The sequence below is a fragment of the Pelobates fuscus genome, chromosome 1 (genome assembly GCF_036172605.1).
Source record: "Pelobates fuscus isolate aPelFus1 chromosome 1, aPelFus1.pri, whole genome shotgun sequence".
NCBI lineage: Eukaryota > Metazoa > Chordata > Amphibia > Anura > Pelobatidae > Pelobates > Pelobates fuscus.
In genome coordinates, this window is record NC_086317.1 from 278,484,972 (window position 1) to 278,508,002 (window position 23,031).

The window sequence follows — 23,031 nt, forward strand, 5'->3', positions numbered from 1 at the left end:
AGCTCTCACATCCGTATGTTACTAGTGGGAATACCATAGTTCTGACTATGCGGACCTTTGTTGATATTGTAATATCATCAACTCCTGCAGCCTTGTTATCTGCAAGACATCCTAGGGCCCATCTCACTTCGCTCTTCAAGATTTCTGGTTTCATCTCATTGGACCAACTATTGAGGTCATCACTGCTGTTAAGATTCTTCCTGTATAGATCTTCAGTGTATTCCTGTCATCTCTTCTTTATCTGATCTTCTTCTGTTAAGTCCCTGCCATTTTTGTCTTTTATCACACCCACTTTGGCATGAAAGGTAACTTTTAGATCCCCAATTTTCTTGAATAGATCTCTTGACTTTTACATTCTATCATCTTCTTCTATCTCTTTACATTGCTCATTGTAGAATGTCTCTTCTTGCTATCCTTTGGAATTCTGCATTCAGTTGGACAAATGTTTCCGATCTCCACTACCTTTTGCTTTCCTCTGCTATTTTTAAAGCCTCGTCAGGTAGCCAGTTTGCCTTCTTAGATTTCTTTCTTTTGTTGATATTTTTTCTTGTGGTTTCCTGGATAGTATTGCAAACTTCGGTCCAAAGTTCTTCAGGCATTCTATCGTCCATGTCGAGTCCCTCAAATCTATTCTTTACCTCCACTGCATATTCACAAGGGATATTATTTATGTCCTATCGGATTGGTCTGATGGTTTTCCCTCTTTTCTTCAGTTTAATTCTGAACTTTGCAATAAGAAGCTCTTGGTCGGAGCTACAGTCAGCTCCAGGTCTTGTTTTTTCTGACTGTATAGAGCTCCTCCATATTTGGCTGCAAAGTATATAGTCAATATGATTTCTATATTGTCCATCTGGTGATGTCCATGTGTAGAGTCATCTCGGAGGCTGTTGGAAGAAGGTGGCAGAATTCTGCTAATTAGCTTAGTTTTGAACTCCAAGGCCAAACTTGACAGTTATTCCTGGTGTCTTTTGGTTTCCTACTTTAACATTCCAGTCTCCTATGAGGATAGTAACATCTTATCTTGGTGCTATATCTATCATGTGTTGAATATCTTCATAGAACTAGACAATTTCAGCCTCTTCAGCATCCATGGTTGGAGCATATTTACCATTTTTAGAGTTAGCTCTAGCTATACTTCAGGACATTATACAGCCTTGTGCTTTTAGTTTTTAGTATTACACTTCGTATTAATATATCTATTAAAAGTTACGTTTTAAAGTTCATTCTACTGTGACAAATACCCATTTTGAGACATATATTGTTAGTTTTTTCTTTTTGTTGTTGTCATGTCCACCAGTTAGCGATTTAGGGGTTACCCCCATTTTCCACTACCACTCTGTCTCATATCTTTATCTAGGCTCCAATTTTTCGTTTCTTTCTACTTTCTCTAAGGGTGCTTGCACCAAGGTTTTAATACCTACTGTTCTAGAGCCGTGTAACACACATTAAGATCTAGCTAATACACACATTGGCATGGCATCATATCTATCCCAATCACCAAACTTCGATTTTGGATCTAATGATGTTAACATAACAATGTTTTTTCCTTGAATCCTCTACCTAGTTTAAATCCGACTGATATTAATGAAGTGTTCTTTAAAACACAAAACCTGTATAAAGAACAAATTAAGGGTTTTTGGGAATTAACTAGCCTTAAACAATATGTGGAAAAAAAACTTGTGCCACGGGGTTTGAGACTTAACATATCTACACCAGAAAAAGTGAACACAGATGAAAAACTCACAGGATGGAACAACATACTTTTAGATTGTTCATTTAATCTAATGCAATATCTCATAACATTAGAACAAGATCAGTTTGAGATAACAAATCAGAAGCTAAAAGATCAGATCACACTGACCAAAGATTTCCATCAAAATATCGATTACCAACCTATGGAGACACAACTACAAACTAATTTGGAAAATTTTACTAAAAACATCAGGGAGAAAAAACATTTCAATTTCCAACGTGACCACAAAGATTTTAGTGAAGGGAATATATTCAAGGTTAAAACCCAAACCAGAAGGCGTTATAATAGTAGAAATTCTTTCCTTTCAGATACAGATAAATCTGACTCCGAGTCCTCGCGGAATAGATCTAGAAGCAACTCTTTCTCTAAAAAAACAGTCAGAGTTTGCAAAAAGGAATCTTAAGAAATCAAGAAAAGTCAGTTTATTTTCAGAATTTAGTACCACAGACAAATTCTGAACTTCAATTGAGAGCTGGTTCTTTTTTAGACCAAGCTTGGCAGAACTCCCAACGACCCAGACTGAGGGACAGAAACAAATGGGGGTACAGGCCAGATCGTTTGAAAAAATAATTTCACACAGTAATACCGAAAATAAGGTGATAAATCTCTCAAATCGTTTTCTTTCTCAGACACACATATCCCTCCTAAACAAAGGCCTTTCCTTCATACCCACTCCTGGAGCCGATAAGTTTAACTGGTTAAAGGACATAAACCTTTTTGGTCGGAAACTCGCTCTGAGTGCATTACATAAAAAAAAGGAAAAAATAATGGCTAAAGAAATAGGAGTCTCACCTGAGGACTACCAACATGTTAAAACACTAGTCACATTACTGGAGGATCAGGAAAAAGATCCACCTTTAACCGATTTAAAACCATTAAGTTGGTATACACCTAATTTCAAAGACGTAATAAATGTGGATTTATTTGTACAAATAACCACTGAAAAAATTGAACAACTGAATATCAGACAAATACCCCTGACCAGCAATTTGTCCTATGCTGAAAACCAAGCTCTGAATGAATTAAGCTCTGATAAAAAATATAATCATTAAACCCTCTGACAAGGGGGGGGGGGGTAATATTGTTATCATGGAAAAGGACAAATACATAGACATGTGTATGATCCACCTCAATTGCATATCCTGTTATAAAAAACTTCAAGGGGACCCCACTACAAAGTATCTTCAAGAGTTTAAACAACTAATCACTAAGGCTAGAGACAGTGAGATAATAACCCAAGATTCATTCAAATTTTTATTGCCTAACACCCCAACAGTGGCTACTTTCTATTGTCTGCCTAAGAGACATAAGAATCCAACAAATCCACCAGGCAGACCGATTGTCTCTGGCAACAACTCTCTCACAGAACAACCTAGCAAGTTCCTAGAAAAAATACTTCACACCCTAGTTATAGAATTACCATCATTTATACAGGATACGAAACATTCACTACTAATGCTGGAAAACCTTATGGTACCGCCATACACTCTTATTGCCAGCCTTGATGTTGTGGCATTGTACAACAATATCCCCCATGACATTGGCCTAATAGCCACCTCATATTTTTTTAAAAAGTCTCAAAAATTTACCACAACGCAAACAACATTTTTGATGGAAATCTTGGAATTCATCCTTACTCACAATTTTTTTTGTCTTCAACGGTGTTTATTATATACAAACTAGGGGCACAGCTATGGGAACATCTTGTTCCCCTAGTTATGCCAACCTCTACCTTGGATGGTGGGAAGCCACCATCCTGATAGAAATAATACAACATGGTTACAAACAATTCATCTTCAGTTGGCATCGTTATATAGATGACATCCTAATTTTCTGGACAGGCCCGACTATCATTTTCGAAGAGATGGTTTGCAAATTGAACTTGAACAACATAGGTCTAAAGCTTACCCATGTTATCAGTGAAAACAAACTTGAGTTTCTCGACCTCACCATTCATATATCACCAGGAGGCGAGATTAGTACCTCATTATATCGAAAACCCACCTCTTGTAATAACTTACTACATTGGAATAGCCACCATCCATACAAGCTCAAAGCTGGCATTCCTTTTGGACAGTATCTAAGAGCAAAGAGGAATTGTTCCAGTGAAGAAACTTTCTTACAAGAAGCTAACACACTTAGAACATGCTTTAAAGAACAAGGATACCCTAACAGGATCCTTAAACAAGCATTTCCGCGTGTGTCACTCATGGATCAAGCCTCCTGTCTTGGAAATCAAAAAATTCACCCCAAAAAACATATTACAAGATGCATTGGGACTTATGACTAGTGTTGGGATCCTATTCGTAAGATCTTTACTGAAAATTGGCCCATACTTAACCGCGACGTGGCAACAAATCTACAATCTTTTCCGAGCATTACACCACGGAGAGCCACCAATTTACGCGACTTACTTGTCCACAGCCACTTGGCGCCTCAACAACCATCTCCAACCTGGCTACAACCATCCAAAGGGATGTTTAAATGTGGATACTGTAAAGCTTGCAAATATATCTTGCCATCTAAAACTATAGCATGCACTAACACCAAAACCACATATACAATCAAAGAATTCATGAACTGCAGCACAACTAAAGTCATTTATGTCATTACCTGTAGCTGCAAATTACAATATGTGGGAAAAACCTACCAAGAATTTCGTAGGCGCGTGCTACAACATGTCAACTCTGTGACAAATTTTAACATTTCTACACCAGTTGCAAATCATGTAAGAAATTTTCATAATACTGATCCCACTAACTTGAATTTTCAAGTTCTGGAACACATCCATCTCAACACAAGAAAAGGTAGCTTCAACCCTACACTATTGAAGAAAGAATCTAGATGGATACATCAATTCAAAACACTGGCTCCTCACGGGCTCAATGAGGAGTTCAATTTCACTCCCTTCATTCATAAATAAAAAATGGATTTTGTTACAATCAGCCAGTGCTAGGTCTGAGACACTTTATATACATATTGGTACCGATCGTTTCATACCAATCCTAGTGGTTTCCTCTCACTGTCTCTTAACCTCCTGTTTTATAAGCACCTTTCTGTCTTTGAAGTACTTTTTCTCTGTCTATTGGTGCACTACATAGCTATTTTGGTAGTTTGTACACAGGAGGCATTCCTTTCTAAAGGAGCAGACTCTTTACTGCAGGAGAATTCTGAGAATAGATGAATGCACACTACGTTCCCTCCTGTTATCCTGTGTAGCAATTGTTAAATTATGACTTATTAAGTATCTTTTTTTTTTTCCACTACCATTTGCAATATTTACCATTTTTAGAGTTAGCTCTAGCTATACTTCAGGACATTATACAGCCTTGTGCTTTTAGTTTTTAGTATTACACTTCGTATTAATATTAATCTATTAAAAGTTATGTTTTAAAGTTCATTCTACTGTGACAAATACCCATTTTGAGACATATATTGGTAGTTTTTTTATTTTTGTTTTTTGTCATGTCCACCTGGAGCATAAACTTGGATCACTGTGATGTTAAATGGCTTGCCTTGAATTCAAATTGAAATAATTCTGTCATTTATTGGGTTGTAGCCGAGCACTGCTTTGCCCACCCGATGATTTACTATGATGGCTACTCCATTTCTTTTGCAGGATTCTTGACCACAGTAGAAGATGTGCTGGTTGCCTGATGTGAAATGTCCCACTCCAGTCCATTTGAGTTAACTAATTCCCAGATTATTGATGATTAACCTTGTCATCTCATGTTTGATCACATCCAATTTGCCTTGGTTCATAGTTCTGACATTGCAGGTTCCTATTTTAAATTGTTCTTTGCAGCAGCGGACTTTCCTTCCCACTCCAAACACATCCGCAGTTGGGTGTCCTTTCATCTTTTGCCCAATTACTTCATTAGATCTGGTGCTACTCGTACTCGCCCAATGCTCTTCTACAGTAATATGGTAGGCAGCTTCTGACCTGAAGGGCTCATCTTCCAGAGCCATATCGTTATGTCTCTGGTTGTGCTTGTCCATATACAGTTGCAAGAAAAAGTATATGAACCCTTTGGAATGATATGGATTTCTGCACAAATTGGTCATAAAATTTGATCTGATCATCATCTAAGTCACAACAATAGACAATTACAGTCTGCTTAAACTAATAACACACAAAGAACCCCTAGACTAATGACATCTCCAAGAGCTAATTGGAGTGAGATGTAAGCCAACTGGAATCCAATCAATGAGATGAGATTGGAGGTGTTGGTTTCAGCTGCCCTGCCCTATAAAAAACACACACACGTTCTGGGTTTGCTTTTCACAAGAAGCATTGCCTGATGTGAATGATGCCTCGCACAAAAGACTTACGATTTAGAATTGTTGACTTGCATGAAGCTGAAAAGGGTAATAAAAGTATCTCCAAAAGCCTTGCTGTTCATCAGTCTACGGTGTCAGGGTATTTATATCGGCAGACATTTTGTGCTATGATAGAAATTAAAATGTATATTGTCAGAATCATTCTGAACAGAGCAGACTCCATTTTGTTATTTTCAAGTTAACAAAAGACACAAGATTTCTATCCCTTCTGTAAAACTAACCACTTTGCCAGAAGCTAAGGAATGCTTAGTATATACAAACCTGTTGATAAGGAATGAGAACGGGGGATGGACAGACTGTCTAAATGCTAATGGAATATAATGAATTCTAAACCCAGACATTTGTGACAGAGAAGATTAAATAATTTAATTTTACTTTCGATATTGTATAAGGTCCCATTGTAAGTTTAGGGGTCATATTTAATTATAACTGTCATATTAGAAATTATAGCAGAATTTGCCAGACACATAGTCTGGACAAAACTTAAAGAAACTATTTGATCTGACAGAAAACTAAAGTTATAGACAACCATAAAGATAAGCTAAATGACGTCAAAATAGCCACCAGGAAAAGTTAACTCTTTCCTGGATAGGTATGTTTAGTGGGACGAGACTGTCCTCTATAGACCAAATACTTAAATTGTTATCTGGAAGGTAACCACACCTCCAGTGTTTCTATTGGTCTATCACCTAGTGAATTTTTCCTTTAAAAGTTAAGACAAAGGGAAGAGAAGGTATGCAGAGAAAGCAAGAGAGTGAATAGTCGGAAGCAGGCTAAGAAAGAAGCAGGGTCAGAGCGAGAAATCCAAACAAGTTCCTGAGACTACCTACTCATCAGATGAGAATGTCTACTCAACTGGTAATTATACTGGTTTAATTTAATTAATCTAATGTAATTAAAACTTTCCTAATAGCATGATATATGATAAATCACGATTAGATTTCGATATTTAGAAATCTTAGTTACTAAAGAAATGTATTAATAAACTTTATAATCTGCAGATGGGAAAAGATGAATTATGTATTTAATGTGACATATCACATGTTAGCATATCGTGATATTTATCCAGGTGTATTGATTTGCTCTAAAATAAGATAAAATATCTGTTTAGGCAAGTTAAAATTCTGCTTATAGAACATGGTAGATTACTCTTATTGGATGGTTCCAGGAAGTGTCTAATGAACTGGTTGAAATGTTATTTTATTTAAAATCACATAAGAATATGTCTTAATTACTTAGGAGGTCTAGCCAGCATTGAAGGGGTTATTCTAACTGTCAGCTAAAGTTGAATGGCCTTAAGCTGCAGCCATGTGTCTGTGTGTAAGTTTCACTTTCGAAGCTCTGTGAAAGACAGTCATAAATCTTGTCTTGACAATTAAGGCTGTTAACCATTGAAAAATGTTTTTGTATTGCCATTGTATTGCATACTATGTTATACTGAATTTTCATTGATTATTGTCACGCATGTTACTTATTATTATTATTTAAATTGTCACAATAAACTGTATCTATTTTTATAACAAATTGTGATTTTATTTATATGGAATACATTTCACTTACACGATAACGATCTTTAGGATCTGAGAATTGAAATAGTGAGCAATTCTCAACTGTTTACTATTATTATCCCATAAATATCCCCACAAATTGGAGGCACGCTGCTGAGATCGTTTAAGTTGAAATTATATTCCATATACAATAATATTGGTGTAATTCATGCAATATTAATCTTGATATAGAAAAGAGTTTTGTATTGAGATTAAATCAGTGTATAAAAAAAAATGGCCAGCGATACATCTGTATACTGATAATACTGAAATAATTGAAGACCTAAGAAAAAATGCTTTAGTCCACATTCATAAACATATGAAAAATGATTCAAGCTATGAGGTTTGGTTGAAAAGCATAGAATGGGAAGCTAAACACACCATTCTAAGTGATGAACACATAATAACATATCTTAAAGAAATTGCTGGACAAAAGAACATAGAAAGGAAAATGGCGTTCATAATACACTCTTGGCCTTTCTTTATGACAGCACTTCTTAAGGCGTTAGATGAAAACAAGTCACTGAATGCCAAATTGAACACGTACAGTGAACAATTAGGCATTCAAGATGGGAAATACCATGATTTACTTCAGGGGTCAAGTCCTGGGGAAAAAAGTGTGGGAACTCTCCCCCACCAAAAAAAAACCCACTCGTATGCATATATAAACGCGTGCACACACATACACTCACAGACACACACATGCACTCAGACACTCACAGGCGCACACACATACTCAGACACTCACACAGTGGTGTATTTTAATTTTGTGCTGCCCTAGGCATGACTATACCTGATAACCCCCTAATCTAAATTTACCACTCCTTCCTGTCAAGGGCGCACCGCTTCCTGATTAAGAACCCACCCCTTCCTCTTTAGACTCCACCTTTTCCTGCTCCTTTTAAAGAAATACTATAGTGCCAGGAAAACAAAGCTGTTTTCCTGGCACTATAATTCCCTGTAGTGCCCCCCCTCCCTCATTCGACACTGATGGGGTTAAAATCCTATGGGTATTTAGCAGATGCTGGATGTCCTCATGCACAGGGTGAGGACGTCCAGCATCAGTTAGGCGACTTTTGGTCACCTAACCACCCGAAAGTCCCTCTAGTGTCTGATAGACAGCCACTAGAGGTGGAGTTACCCCTCAAGGTAATTATTGCAGTTTCTGAGAAACCGCAATAATTACACTTGCAGGTTTAAGGGGACTGGGACACTGCACCCAGACCACTTCAATGAGCTGAAATTGTCTGGGTGCCTATAGTGTCCCTCTAAGCACACTCTCTGACAGACACCCACACTGGCAGATACACACTGACAGTAACACACACACTACGTGACAAACACACAGACGTCACTGATTTGACACACACACACATTCACTGACACACACTCATTCATTGACAGAGAGACACACACAAACACACTGACAGACACACACTAATAGTCACACACACTAAATGACAAACAGACTCTCACTGATTTGACAGACACTTACAAACATACACTAACAGAAGCACATACAGGCAAACATGTGCATACACTAACAGAAGCATACACTAACAGAAGCACATACACGCAAACATGCATACACTAACAGAAGCACACACACATGCGTACACTAACAGAAGCACACACACATGCGTACACTAACAGAAGCACATACACGCAAACATGCATACACTAACAGAAGCACATACACTCACACACACGTACATATGATAACAGACGTAAATACACGCATACACACACACACTGACACAAACACACACATACATACACCAACAGACATGAACTAACATACACACACATAGACTAACAGACATACACACACACACACACTAACAGACATACACACACACTAACAGACATACACACACACATACATACACTAACAGACATACACACACACATACATACACATACACTAACAGACATACACTAACAGACATACACACACATTCATAGACTAACACACATACACACACATTCATAGACTAACACACATACACATACACTAACAGACATACACACATACATACACATACACTAACAGACATACATACACTAACAGACATACACACATACATACATACACACACATACACTAACAAACATACACAAACATACATACACATACACTAACAGACATACACACAGACATACACACACATACACTAACAGACATACACACAGATACATACACATACACTAACAGACATACATACACATACACTAACAGACATACATATATTCAAATTATTCAAATAAACATTGCCCACCCACCCAGCCTCCCTACCTTTCAGGAAAGCTGGCATGGATGGGTCCCTGGGGTCCAGTGGGGCTGCAGTGAGGCTGGCATGGGGGGGCCACCTGATTGCCCCCCTCCTCCCCCCCGGCGGGCGGCTCTCTCCCTGTCACACGCGGCGAGGGAGCTGTGTCCTCTCTGCTCCCTCTCGCCGCGCGCCGTTTTCTGATGCAGGGAGCCGGAATATGACGTCATATTCCGGCTCCCGGCATCAGCAGACAACCCACGCGGCGAGAGGGAGCAGAGAGGACACAGCTCCCTCGCCGCGTGTGACAGGGAGAGAGCCGCCCGCCGGGGGGGAGGAGGGGGGCAATCAGGTGGCCCCCCCCATGACAGGGGGAACAGAGGGCATTTGGGGGCGGCATTTTTTGCCGCCCCCTGAGTGCCTGCAGGGGGAACGGCGTTCCTGCTGTGAAAAAAGTGCAGGAACGCCGTTCCCACGCGTTCCTGCAGGACTCGAGCCCTGATTTACTTGCTGAGCATAAAACTCGTCAGGCTGATCATGAAAAAGAAATGAAAGCTTTGACGGATAAATATGCACAGGAAATAAATCAGCTTAATATGCAATTGGATGAGTATGAAAAGGAGAGTCAGGAATCAGGCAGTGAAGTTAGCAGCCATCATTCTGTGCCAAAAAGTTGCACAAAAAGGCAAGAAAAGACTATCTGTAAATCCCCTCCTTGTTATGATTTTCACACACCAGACCAGGTTTTCATAAAACAGTCTCTAAGAAAAGATGTGAGTAATTCTGAGAAAACACCTGTAGATTCTTGGCAATCTTGGGCAGAACAGTTTGGAAAGACTGTCCTGGCCAAGCGTGACAGAGGGAAACAGATTCAAGGTGATAGGAATAAAAACAGACATGGTTCTGTACACTGGCAGGATTCTGATGCTGATCAGAATTGTGACAGTGAACGAGAAGCTCAGAGTGATGGGAGTGAAAGTGATTGCACTGTCCACTCTGAAGGACATGTGACTGATATGCCATCTGCACTGTTGTACGGATCGAATTCCTCTCCAGCAGCCAGATCGCATAGACGTTTACACAGGGAAAGAAACAGAGATCGTAAATTAACAATGTCTGTTTATGAAACGCCAAAGGTTATTAAATTCCTTAGAGAGACTGTCCCACAATTTTCTAGAGGTTCAGGAAACATATCTGAACATCTGGGAAATTATGATAGAGCAATGAATTCATTGGGCATGTATGATGACATTCATAAGAAATGGTTCATTACATGGACCTTTGATTCAATGTGCCGTGTTTATCTAGAAAGTCTTCAAGCTATACAGTTAATGTCCTGGTCCAAGATGAAATATGAAATAATCATGGAATATGGTAAGTATAAAACCATTGCTTATGCTAAGAAGGCGCTTTATAACTTAAAGTGCCGTCCAGATCAAAGCCCCAGAGAATTTTTAATAATTCTTAAGAATGCATACTCCGTGGCCCAAAGAAAACCCAGGTATGAAAGTACAGACTTCAAAGATCTGTATTTTCATGCCATGCCGGTAAACATACAAATGAATCTCGCAAGAGATTACGATTGTAAGTTACCGTTAGAATGGCTAGTCAGTCAGCGCATGAAATTGTATACTATACACCATGCACATGACGAAAATCAGCCAAAGGTTAAGAAACCTGGTGATAAAATGGTGTCAGAGACTAAAATTCAGTTAGGTTTAGAAACCCAACAGAAAAAAGGACCTATTCCGAGGTTTTGAAAACACCAAAGCCTCAGAAACAGGAAAACGCCAGAAGCAATTCTGCAAATTCCTCTAATAACTCTGAAAAATCCAATACCAATGGGAATAAACGCCCCTGGGTTAATAAGAACCAAGGCAATTCCCAATGGAGAAGGAATCCTCAGGGAAATAGGAGATATGGAAACAGAAACAACCAATCTGCTTCCAATAACTCCCAACAGTCTCAGCCATCCCAGCCAAATTCTAATGGGCAAAGACAAAACGGCAACGGGGGAAATAATTTGCGTCGTCAGGTTGGTCAATTGACAGACCAGATGGGCAAATTAATGGAGGAAATGACAAAGATTAACCAAGTCTTTGCCAATAATCCTTTTTTAGGGACAGCTCCAATTGCAGAGCCACCTGTGCAACTGCAGCAGAAACAACAAGTGCCGCAACAAATATAGCTACAGTGACTAAACAGGCTAGGTTGTCAATAGATGTAATACCTAACCCTGTTTCCTTTCCAGGTACTAACAGTCAAATAAAGAATAGTTGTGTTAGGATACCTATTGCCTACCCCGTCACTTCACTTCCGGGTGAAGGAGGCGCAACGTGTTCCTCTGTTTTTTCATTTCAGCCAAAGGCTAAAGTAGCCCCAACAGCCACTAGTTTCCAGGATCCAGCCCAACTGATGAGATGCCGACCACTAGTTCCCGCTTGACAGTTCAAGATAATCCTAAAAAGGATGGGCCTGTGGGTAAGACTGAGCATTCCTCAGTACAGGTAGAAACTACTGCTGTGACCGGTAATGTATGGAAAACAAGTAATATGTTGACACATTCTAAATTCTTATGTAAATTAGAAGAACATGAAGGAAGGTACTACATGTCTGTAGAAATACAGGATTCGCTTCCCCAGTCTTTCAAAGGGTTAATAGATACTGGTTCACAAGCCACTATCTTATCCAATACCTACTTCCAGCAGGTAATGGACTTAGCAACGGATAAGCCAAAGCTAAGAGATTTCCCCAATGCTCTGTTGAGTGTAGGAGGAAATGCCCTTCATGTTATTGGCAATACCTGGTTAAAGTTTAAAATAGGTAACAAAACCTTTAGACACCCGGTGATAGTGGTAGATCTCCCCTATAACCGACTGATTCTGGGTATAGACATACTCAGAAGACTGAACACAATTATTGACTGTGTGAATGGAATTGTATGGTCACAAGCTAAGGTTCCTATAACCTATGAGAAATCACATGTACAATCTGATCGTAATTGCCATGTGATAGAAGAAAGACCTGACTCGATAGAGGTATATTTTAGGAATAGTCAGTCACCTGACGTGACAATCCTGCAGGTGAATGATGCAATCGCACCTGTAGATGAGCATTCCGTAAGAATTGCTCCAGAGAGGATCCAGAATGTCTCTCTGGAAGGTGATGTTTTAACCATTTCTCTCCACAGGGACTATGTTGAATCTGTCGATCTGGCAGGTCATAGTCAATTCCTTGCCAGAATTGAAAGGGTTAATGACAACTTATTCTTTCCTATTCAGATAAATGACTTAGGAAGTAGTAGGAATGCAAAGCTGGACTTAAAGAGTGAGAACAGCTATATTAGCAGAAGTCTGTTAAAGCAGATCTCTAATCCTAAAATGATCAGGTACGCTTCCCCACATGACAGGTGGATCCAGAACCTGGATGGCGAATCAGAGAGTCACAATGTGATAGCAAAATGTTTACTATCTAGTTCCATTGGAAATAAGACAGTTAAACATTTATTCCTAGTGATAGACGAACCTCGCAATCAGGTCTACATTGGCAATGATGTCATACATCGCTTTGCCATACACCTTGACCTGATTAATTCCAACTTGTGGACAAGGTTAAAAGGTAATCCTTGTGGATACCTACACGAGGAAACCGCCCTGAAATCAGGACAAATACTCCCATATGCAGTAAGTATCCAAGTACCTGATGACATAACCATTCCACAAGGGACAAGTAAGTTTAGTTTTCCTCTACAGGTCAAGGAGGGTCAGAGATTAGAAAACTTTGATGCCCTAATCTGTTATCCAACAGGATACAACAATTAGGGATGTTGGTAACGCATACACCAATGGTAAGTATTGGTAAGAATCCCACCTATGTAATGGTCAACAATGTTACACCCAATAGTGTTACTTTACCAAAAGGAACATTATTAGGTCTAGCATTGGATGCTGAATACTGTACATTTGGTTTCCAAAACCAAATTATAGGCCTCATCCCTGAAGAATACTTAACTGAGGACGAAATTGTCGATCAAATATTCCATTCCTCCCCAGAAGGATTATTCACTATCCTATCTGTATATCCCTTCAACGTCGAAGAAGGCTCATGTAAAATCGAAGAAGCATCAATCACCTTCGATCATCCGCTCAATGAGCAGGAAGCACAAAAGTATCTCGACCAAAGAGAAAAGGTAAGTCAACACCGAACTGACCTAACTTCTAGGCTTGAAGAAGCTTAAGAGATAGGCCAGCCTGAAATCTTTCCAGGATTTCAGGAAAGGCTAGAAGAGCAAATATCTTTAGCTGACGGTTGCTCCAACGATGCTGAGCGACAACAGCTAAAGGAAATCCTAATGGAATTCCAAGATATTTTTGCCAAAGATTCCCACGGCTGTGGGTTAACTAACCTCCACGTAGCCAGAATACAAACTGATCCACATTTACCACCTGTATTTATCAAACAATATAGACTCCCATTAGCATCATATGATGGTCTACAAGACATCATTCAGAATTTAAAGGAAAGGGGCATTATACGTCCAGTGCACAGTTCGTATAATAATCCGATCTTGGGGATTCTGAAACCTAATGGACAATGGCGTTTATGCGCTGACTTACGACAGCTAAATAAACGCGTCTATATGTCTGGTTGGCCAGTGCCATACATAGACCAATGTTTGGTACAAATGCAGGGATCCAAAATATTCACTGCCATTGACTGTGCGCAGGGATATTGGACTGTACCAGTCCATAATGAAGACCAATACAAATTGGCCTTCACATTTGGAAAGCAGCAGTATACCTGGACCCGTATGCCCTTCGGTTACATAAACTCTGGTCATGAATTCGCTGTGTTCATGCATAAAGCTATGCCTGACGCACTCGAGAGAGGAACGTTATCATATGTCGACGATGTCTTGCTGAAAAGCACTTCCTTTGATAAGCATATCATAGAGATTAGACATGTTCTCACTCAGTTAAGAGAGGCAGGGATTAAACTGTCTTAACAAAAGGCACAATGGTGTCGCACCCATGTCAATTTCCTCGGACATGAGGTAACCTCTGAAGGATTAAATCCCCAGAGGAAGAAGGTTGAAGCCGTACTAAAGGCTAAAACACCTTCAAACATCAGCCATTAAGATCGTTCCTTGGTATGACTAACTACTCCCGTAAGTTTATAGATAACTATGCAGAAATAACGAAACCACTCTTACACCTGCTTAAAAAGGAAACTACCTAGAACTGGGGGGAGCTTCAGGACCAAGCGGTAAGTGAACTGAGGAGGAAGCTCACTCAGGCACCCTGTTTAGCATACCCAGAAGGGGGTAAACCCTTCTATCTGGAGACAGGATATACCGATTTAAGCATAAGTGCTGTTCTGTATCAGAAGCAGGACAGTTTAAACAAAGTTATTGCATATGCTAGCAAGACTTTGTCACCTGTTGAAGTTAAATTCAACACGTGTGAGAAGGCGTTATTGTCGACTGTCTGGGCACTACAAAATTTTCGTAGCTATATCCAAGGTGAGAAAATAATTGTAGAAACCGCTCACCAACCTCTACAGTATCTGCAGAGTGAAAGAATTAGAGACGGTAATCTCTCTAACAGTCGGATTACTGCATGGACTCTATCCTTACAGGGATGGCCGTTAGAAGTCCGTTATAAACACAATAAGAGAAGCCCAGTTGCCCAAGGTTTAGCAGAATTACATGACTGTACTGCTCCATCTCTGGATGATAATGACACCGGAGATGACTTCCTAGAAGAGCAAATGTTATCCCCTTATAAAGTTTATGACGAGGAATACTGTCGACCACTACCGTGGGTATACATTGATGGTTGTTCATATCACCACGTCGCTGGTGCTGAACGGAAGTTGGTTGCAGGTATCGGAATCACCTGGATAAGTGATTATCCCAATGTATCTATAGGATACAATATTGGTCCCAAAAGCAGTCAGATAGCCGAACTCTGTGCAGTATATAAGACCATTCAAATGGCAATAGAATATAGTATCACAGAATTTGTTATCATAACTGATTCCAACTATGTTTGCAACAGTTTCGTCGAATATCTGCCTAGCTGGAAACGTAACCAAATGCTGAAAAGCAATAACAAACCTGTTAAACATGGGAAATTGTTTTGTAAAATCGATGAGTTGGTTAAGGAACATGGTTTAACCATATATTGGAAGAAAACCAAAGGCCATTCTAAAATAGAAGGTATTGACAAGGATGGTAATGACTTAGCCGATTCACTGGCAAAACAAGCAGCCATCAATGGTGAAACCCTAAACATTGATGATCTTATGGGTTCTATTCACGTTGAAGCCATAACTAGACGACAGGCTAGAGATCATGCCGACTTAAATGTCGTGCAATGGAGTCAAGAAGCTCCTAGTGAGGACCTGATTACCAGTCAGAAGAACGATCCTGTCATAGGCATATTCTATAAACATATAGAAGACCCTACTGCCAATCCCATTACAGATGAGGATTGCAAAGATAATGAAGATTTACGAATCTTGATAAGATATAAAGTCCAATTTAGTATCATGGATGGGTTGCTGGTCAGAACGTCTAAACATGGTATTCAACAATGGGTAGTCCCAACTGTATACCGAGGGTTAATGCTCCAACACGCACATGATGCACCTACATCTGGGCATCGTGGTGATAAGATCACATATGAGATATTGCGTGATTATGCATATTGGCCACACATGTTAAGAGATGTTAAGACATACTGTCAGGGATGCTTGATTTGTCCGCAATATCAACCCCATGGTCCAACCCATCGTACACCACTTCAGAAGAGGGGGGTGTCATTACCCTGGTCTGATATTCAAATTGACTTTATAGGTCCTGTAACAAGATCTTCAAGAGGTAAAAAATACATGTTAACCGTTACATGTATGTACACAAAGTGGATAGAGTGTTTGCCTTGAAAAGAGAACACGAGTACCGTGTGCGCCACTTTGTTGATTAACCATGTCTTTTCCAGGTTCGGTCTGCCTCAAAGAATTGAGTCAGACAGAGGTAGTCCCTTTACCAGCAAAGTAATTGCTAAGATGTGGAAAATTCTAGGTGTTAAACGAAAGCTACATATTGCATACCGCGCTGCGTCTAGCGGGGGGGTAGAGCGATATAACCAGTCTATCGTTAATATTCTGAAGAAGTACGTTAAGGAGTCTGGTAAAGACTGGGACATTAAATTGCCCCTAGTTTTAATGGCGATTAGAGCTACACCTAGCACTGCTACCAAATTGTCACCTTTTGAATTGATGACAGGAAGAAAGATGGTTTTACCACGGCATTTACTATATCGTACTTCGGATCATAACTTGATCAATGCTGCCACTACGCATCAGTATATCGAAGTTTTGCGAAAGCATTTACAGCATGCGTTTGCTTTTGCCCAAAATAATCTAGAAAAAGCAGCGACAGGGGTTAAGACCTATTACGATTTAAAAACCACGAAAAATGAATATGAGATCACAGATCAAGTATATCTGTATAACTTTGCGCAAAATCAGGTCAAGGAAAATACATTTTTACCTTCTTGGAAAGGGCCATATGTCATCATTGACAAAATTTCGCCAGTAGCGTACAAGATAAAAATTCCTAAGGATGGTGATTTGATTGAAAAGTGGGTTCACATTAACCAGTTGCGTGCTTGTCATCCTAAATCTCAATAAAGGATTATAGGTGTGGATTCGGATGCAGAAGGGTGAACGACTAACCTGGATGAATGCTTGATTCACGTGGTATCGTATGTTGTGATGTGCCATGATCTCATGTACGTTCATGTCATTAACCATTTCCTTGCCATCCAATAACTACATTTTCTAAGCAGGTTACTAGCTTGTTTAACTGCTATAAGCATATTGCTGAGGAGTCAGTAATACATGTAGTGAGGGATGAAGTTATACAAATAGAATTAGCGATAATACATATATTGATGAATCGTAATAATGTGTTGTCCTAGGCCAAGTGATGTCATACTGTTATAAGTTTGTATGCTTAACAAACCTTGAATCATTAGTAGATAAGTCTGAAACGAGTTCCTGATCCGCGACTGTCGAAAGATGTCCAAGAAGGCTGTGGCGTGTTTCTGGATCGTACTGCTCCTGTGCCAAGAGCTACGGACCGACCCGATCGCAGAGATGGAATTATCCTCCGGCATCCTGATTCAAGAGACACCAGGGTTCATCTTGACAGAGAAGAGGATCCTGACCCGACGTGTGTTCGTCAGCTTGGACGCCAAGATTTCCATAGAGAAGGCGTACAACATTTCATCGATGCAGCTTCCTGAGTTACAGACTTCGTACCAGATGCACACCCAAAGAGCACAGGACCATGTCCAAAACATCTTGGAGCAAGCCCGGAAACCATTTTTATCCAGTTCTATTTCGATGAGCAACCGACCCAAAAATTTCCTCACCGCTATAATTGTTGCATTAGTTTGTGCCACTGTCGGTGCAGTTGTCGCAACTGGAATGTCTGCAGCTAACTCTATTACTGTCCAAAAGCTGGATATGGAAATCTATGCGCTAAAGCAACACATTAACGATATTCATCAGGTGATAAACCAGCAAAGAACACTTCTCCAAGACGTGTTAACCATTGTGGAAGACACAGTTGTTACAACAAATTTGCATTCGGAGTTAATTGCCAAATCCACTGAGTTGCACCAAAGTCATGACTTATTTAAGCGTGAACTTCTATTTCTGCATGACCCAATATTGTTCCACACACTTGCTTTTCTTGACAAAGTGCAAACTGGAATGATCGAATTGGCAGGGGGACGCATACCTCTGTATTTTGTATCCAAGGATATTGTTCATGCAATGCTTGCCAATGTGGATGGAGAAACAATTGAGCCTATGCAATTAAATCTGGCCTTTGAGATGGGGAGCGCTATACCTCTCTTAATTGATCCGGAACGTATGGAGATTTGCTTTTTATTGGCCATACCATATGTAATTCCCAAAAACATTTTTCAAATGAAAACAATTTACAACATCGGTACATGGAAGGGAAATATCCATGTAAAAGTCCAAACCTCAGATGTTTTGGCTTTTCAACAGTGGATACCAGATTGGTATTCAATACCCATTTTGAGTGACTGTGAAAAATTCAAAGACAATAATTTCCAATGTGATGGAAAACCTTTTGTGTACGATTCTACCAATGCTTTGTGTGGGATCGAGTACCTTAAACATGGCTCTGAAACATGTCAAGTAACTATGTCAAAAACCAACAGTAATGCGTTAGTACATGCTATCTTAGTAAAAGATAAATGGCTGGTAAGCACGTGTCTTAAAAACATGAGTGTTTTTCACAGGGACCAGGTGACTAATAAAGTAATTGCCTTACCAGCACCTGTCTCACTGATCAAGGTACCCCACGACTCTCGTATCACCATCGGTGACGTTACGCTATACCCAGTGTACACTGACGTCATCGAAAGTGCTATTGAGATGGTGGATCCATTCCAGAATCTAGATATCCCTCTAGATTCTAATTTAAAGTTATTGCTGGACCATAAGCCCAACCACACTATCCAAATGTCAATCAGGAAAGATAACATTTCTGTGGACACATTTAAATACTCTGAGTTAGATACTGACCTTATTGCTCGTGTTGACTGGTTCATCCATGTTAAGATTGTTATTGGGTGTGCTATGATAATAATGATATTATGGTTGATTGTACTAAGTGTAAAGTTCAAAACTCTTACAGGTACAAAAATATACAAAAATTTTCATTCCACGCACAGGCCTACGTTATCAATGATGTGATTGCACAATATGTCTGGTAACTTCCGTAGTGCTTATTCATAAGCTAAATTATTTTTTTTGCTATGAAATGCACTAAAGGGGGGTTATGTCAGGGTATTTACATCTGGAGACATTTTGTGCTATGATAGAAATTAAAATGTATATTGTCAGAATCATTCTGAACAGAGCAGACTCCATTTTGTTATTTTCAAGTTAACAAAAGACACAAGATTTCTATCCCTTCTGTAAAACTAACCACTTTGCCAGAAGCTAAGGAATGCTTAGTATATACAAACCTGTTGATAAGGAATGAGAACGGGGGATGGACAGACTGTCTAAATGCTAATGGAATATAATGAATTCTAAACCCAGACATTTGTGACAGAGAAGATTAAATAATTTAATTTTACTTTCGATATTGTATAAGGTCCCATTGTAAGGTTAGGGGTCATATTTAATTAGAACTGTCATATTACAAATTATAGAATAATTTGCCAGACACATAGTCTGGACAAAACTTAAAGAAACTATTTGATCTGACAGAAAACTAAAGTTATAGACAACCATAAAGATAAGCTAAATGACGTCAAAATAGCCACCAGGAAAAGTTAACTCTTTCCTGGATAGGTATGTTTAGTGGGACGAGACTGTCCTCTATAGACCAAATACTTAAATTGTTATCTGGAAGGTAACCACACCTCCAGTGTTTCTATTGGTCTATCACCTAGTGAATTTTTCCTTTAAAAGTTAAGACAAAGGGAAGAGAAGGTATGCAGAGAAAGCAAGAGAGTGAATAGTCGGAAGCAGGCTAAGAAAGAAGCAGGGTCAGAGCGAGAAATCCAAACAAGTTCCTGAGACTACCTACTCATCAGATGAGAATGTCTACTCAACTGGTAATTATACTGGTTTAATTTAATTAATCTAATGTAATTAAAACTTTCCTAATAGCATGATATATGATAAATCACGATTAGATTTCGATATTTAGAAATCTTAGTTACTAAAGAAATGTATTAATAAACTTTATAATCTGCAGATGGGAAAAGATGAATTATGTATTTAATGTGACATATCACATGTTAGCATATCGTGATATTTATCCAGGTGTATTGATTTGCTCTAAAATAAGATAAAATATCTGTTTAGGCAAGTTAAAATTCTGCTTATAGAACATGGTAGATTACTCTTATTGGATGGTTCCAGGAAGTGTCTAATGAACTGGTTGAAATGTTATTTTATTTAAAATCACATAAGAATATGTCTTAATTACTTAGGAGGTCTAGCCAGCATTGAAGGGGTTATTCTAACTGTCAGCTAAAGTTGAATGGCCTTAAGCTGCAGCCATGTGTCTGTGTGTAAGTTTCACTTTCGAAGCTCTGTGAAAGACAGTCATAAATCTTGTCTTGACAATTAAGGCTGTTAACCATTGAAAAATGTTTTTGTATTGCCATTGTATTGCATACTATGTTGTACTGAATTTTCATTGATTATTGTCACGCATGTTACTTATTATTATTATTTAAATTGTCACAATAAACTGTATCTATTTTTATAACAAATTGTGATTTTATTTATATGGAATACATTTCACTTACACGATAACGATCTTTGGGATCTGAGAATTGAAATAGTGAGCAATTCTCAACTGTTTACTATTATTATCCCATAAATATCCCCACAACGGTAAGACAAATTGTCTATAAATGGAGAAAGTTCAGCACTGCTGCTACTGAACTGAAACTTTTGCTGAACTGAAACAGTTCTGTAAAGAGGAATGGTCAAGAATCAGGGCCGGATTAACATAGGGGCTGATGGAGCTGCAGCTCCAGGCCCAGGCCCATGGAATAGGCCCATTGATTTAAAAAAAAAAAAAAAAAAAAAAAAAAAATTGTTTTTTTTACATTTTTTTTTCACACACACACACTACTCTTAGGGATTCCACCTTTCTTTTATTTTATTGGAACAGTCAGTATTTGAGGTTGCCTGGCTGGTGCCAATATTGCAGTGATACTGGCAATACAAATGCTGGTATTTTTCTCAGTATAAACAAGAGATTACTCTGCAATACCAGCAATGGCCAGTAGGGGTCACTGTATGTGGAGACAGGCAGGGATAGGAAGTTCCAGCATATCCCTCCCTGCCTATCTATACTCACTGATCTGCAGGGGTGCGGCTACAGAGAGTGCAGACAGCAACAGGAAGTAAGGGATGGGGGAAAGGCTGCAAGGAGACATACACTGAGACACTAAGGGACAGTGGGAGACATTATGGCAGACACTGAGTCACTAAGGGACATTGGGAGACATTATGACACAGACACATGGGGACACAGTGTCCCTAGTCTCCCAGTGACCCCTAGTCTCCCAGTGTATAGAATCCATCTATAAAGAAGAATCAAACTAAGTAGTTTTTTGGTGACTTTACAGCATTTTCTCTTATGTCACTCCTTGTGATTATCATCATGTGATGTCACCCATACATATTTAATTATGCAAATTAGCAAGGCCAGTATGTTTTTCCAAGAAAGGTGGCAACCCTAACTACTTTTCACATACTCTTACTTAAGTATGGAAACTTAAGAGGGATGTATGGGAACAAAACTTGTGTGGACTGGCTGACAGTATAGTTGAAGGGACACTATAGTCATCAGAACAACTACAGCTTATTGAATTTGTTCTGGTGAGTAGAATCATTACCTTCAGGCTTGTTGCTGTAAACACGGTCTTTTCAGAGAAAATGCAGTCTTTACATTACAGCCTAGTGATATCTTCACTGGCCACTCCTCAGATGGCTGTTAGAGATCCTTCCTGGGTCATTGCTGCCTAAAATGCATCTAAACATTCAGTGTCTCCTCCCTCTGCATGCAGACACTGAACTTTCCTCATAGAGATTCATTAATTCAATTCATCTCTCTAAGGAGATGCTGATTGGCAAGGGCTGTGTTTGAATCATGCTGGCTCTGACCTGACTCTTTGTCAGTCTCAGCCAATCCTATGGGGAAGCACTGTGATTGGATCAGGCCACCACTTCTAATGATGTCAGCAGACTGCTTTTTTTCTGAGGCAAACAGCATGCAGAGTTACAGCTTCAGGCTTGAATATAGTAAGATTTTGCTATATTTATGGAGGCATGATGGGCCCAGGGGGGCTAGATGGTGGTGTTAACACTATAGGGTCATGAATTCATGTTTGTGTTCCTGACCCTATAGGACCAAACTTCTGGAATAAAAGGGAATCATGACATGTCACACATGTCATGTGTCCTTAAGGGGTTAAGGTAATGCGTACTTTGGTCTCTCGAACACTGTGGCATGTTCCCTTTCTTCTACACTCACTACATA

General features: G+C 39.3%; 1 pseudogene; it reads right to left on the reverse strand.

The window, feature by feature from the left end:
- Positions 1-674: 674 nt before the first annotated feature.
- LOC134568082 (craniofacial development protein 2-like) lies at positions 675-5,722 on the reverse strand (annotated as a pseudogene).
- Between the last annotated feature and the right edge of the window lie 17,309 nt (positions 5,723-23,031).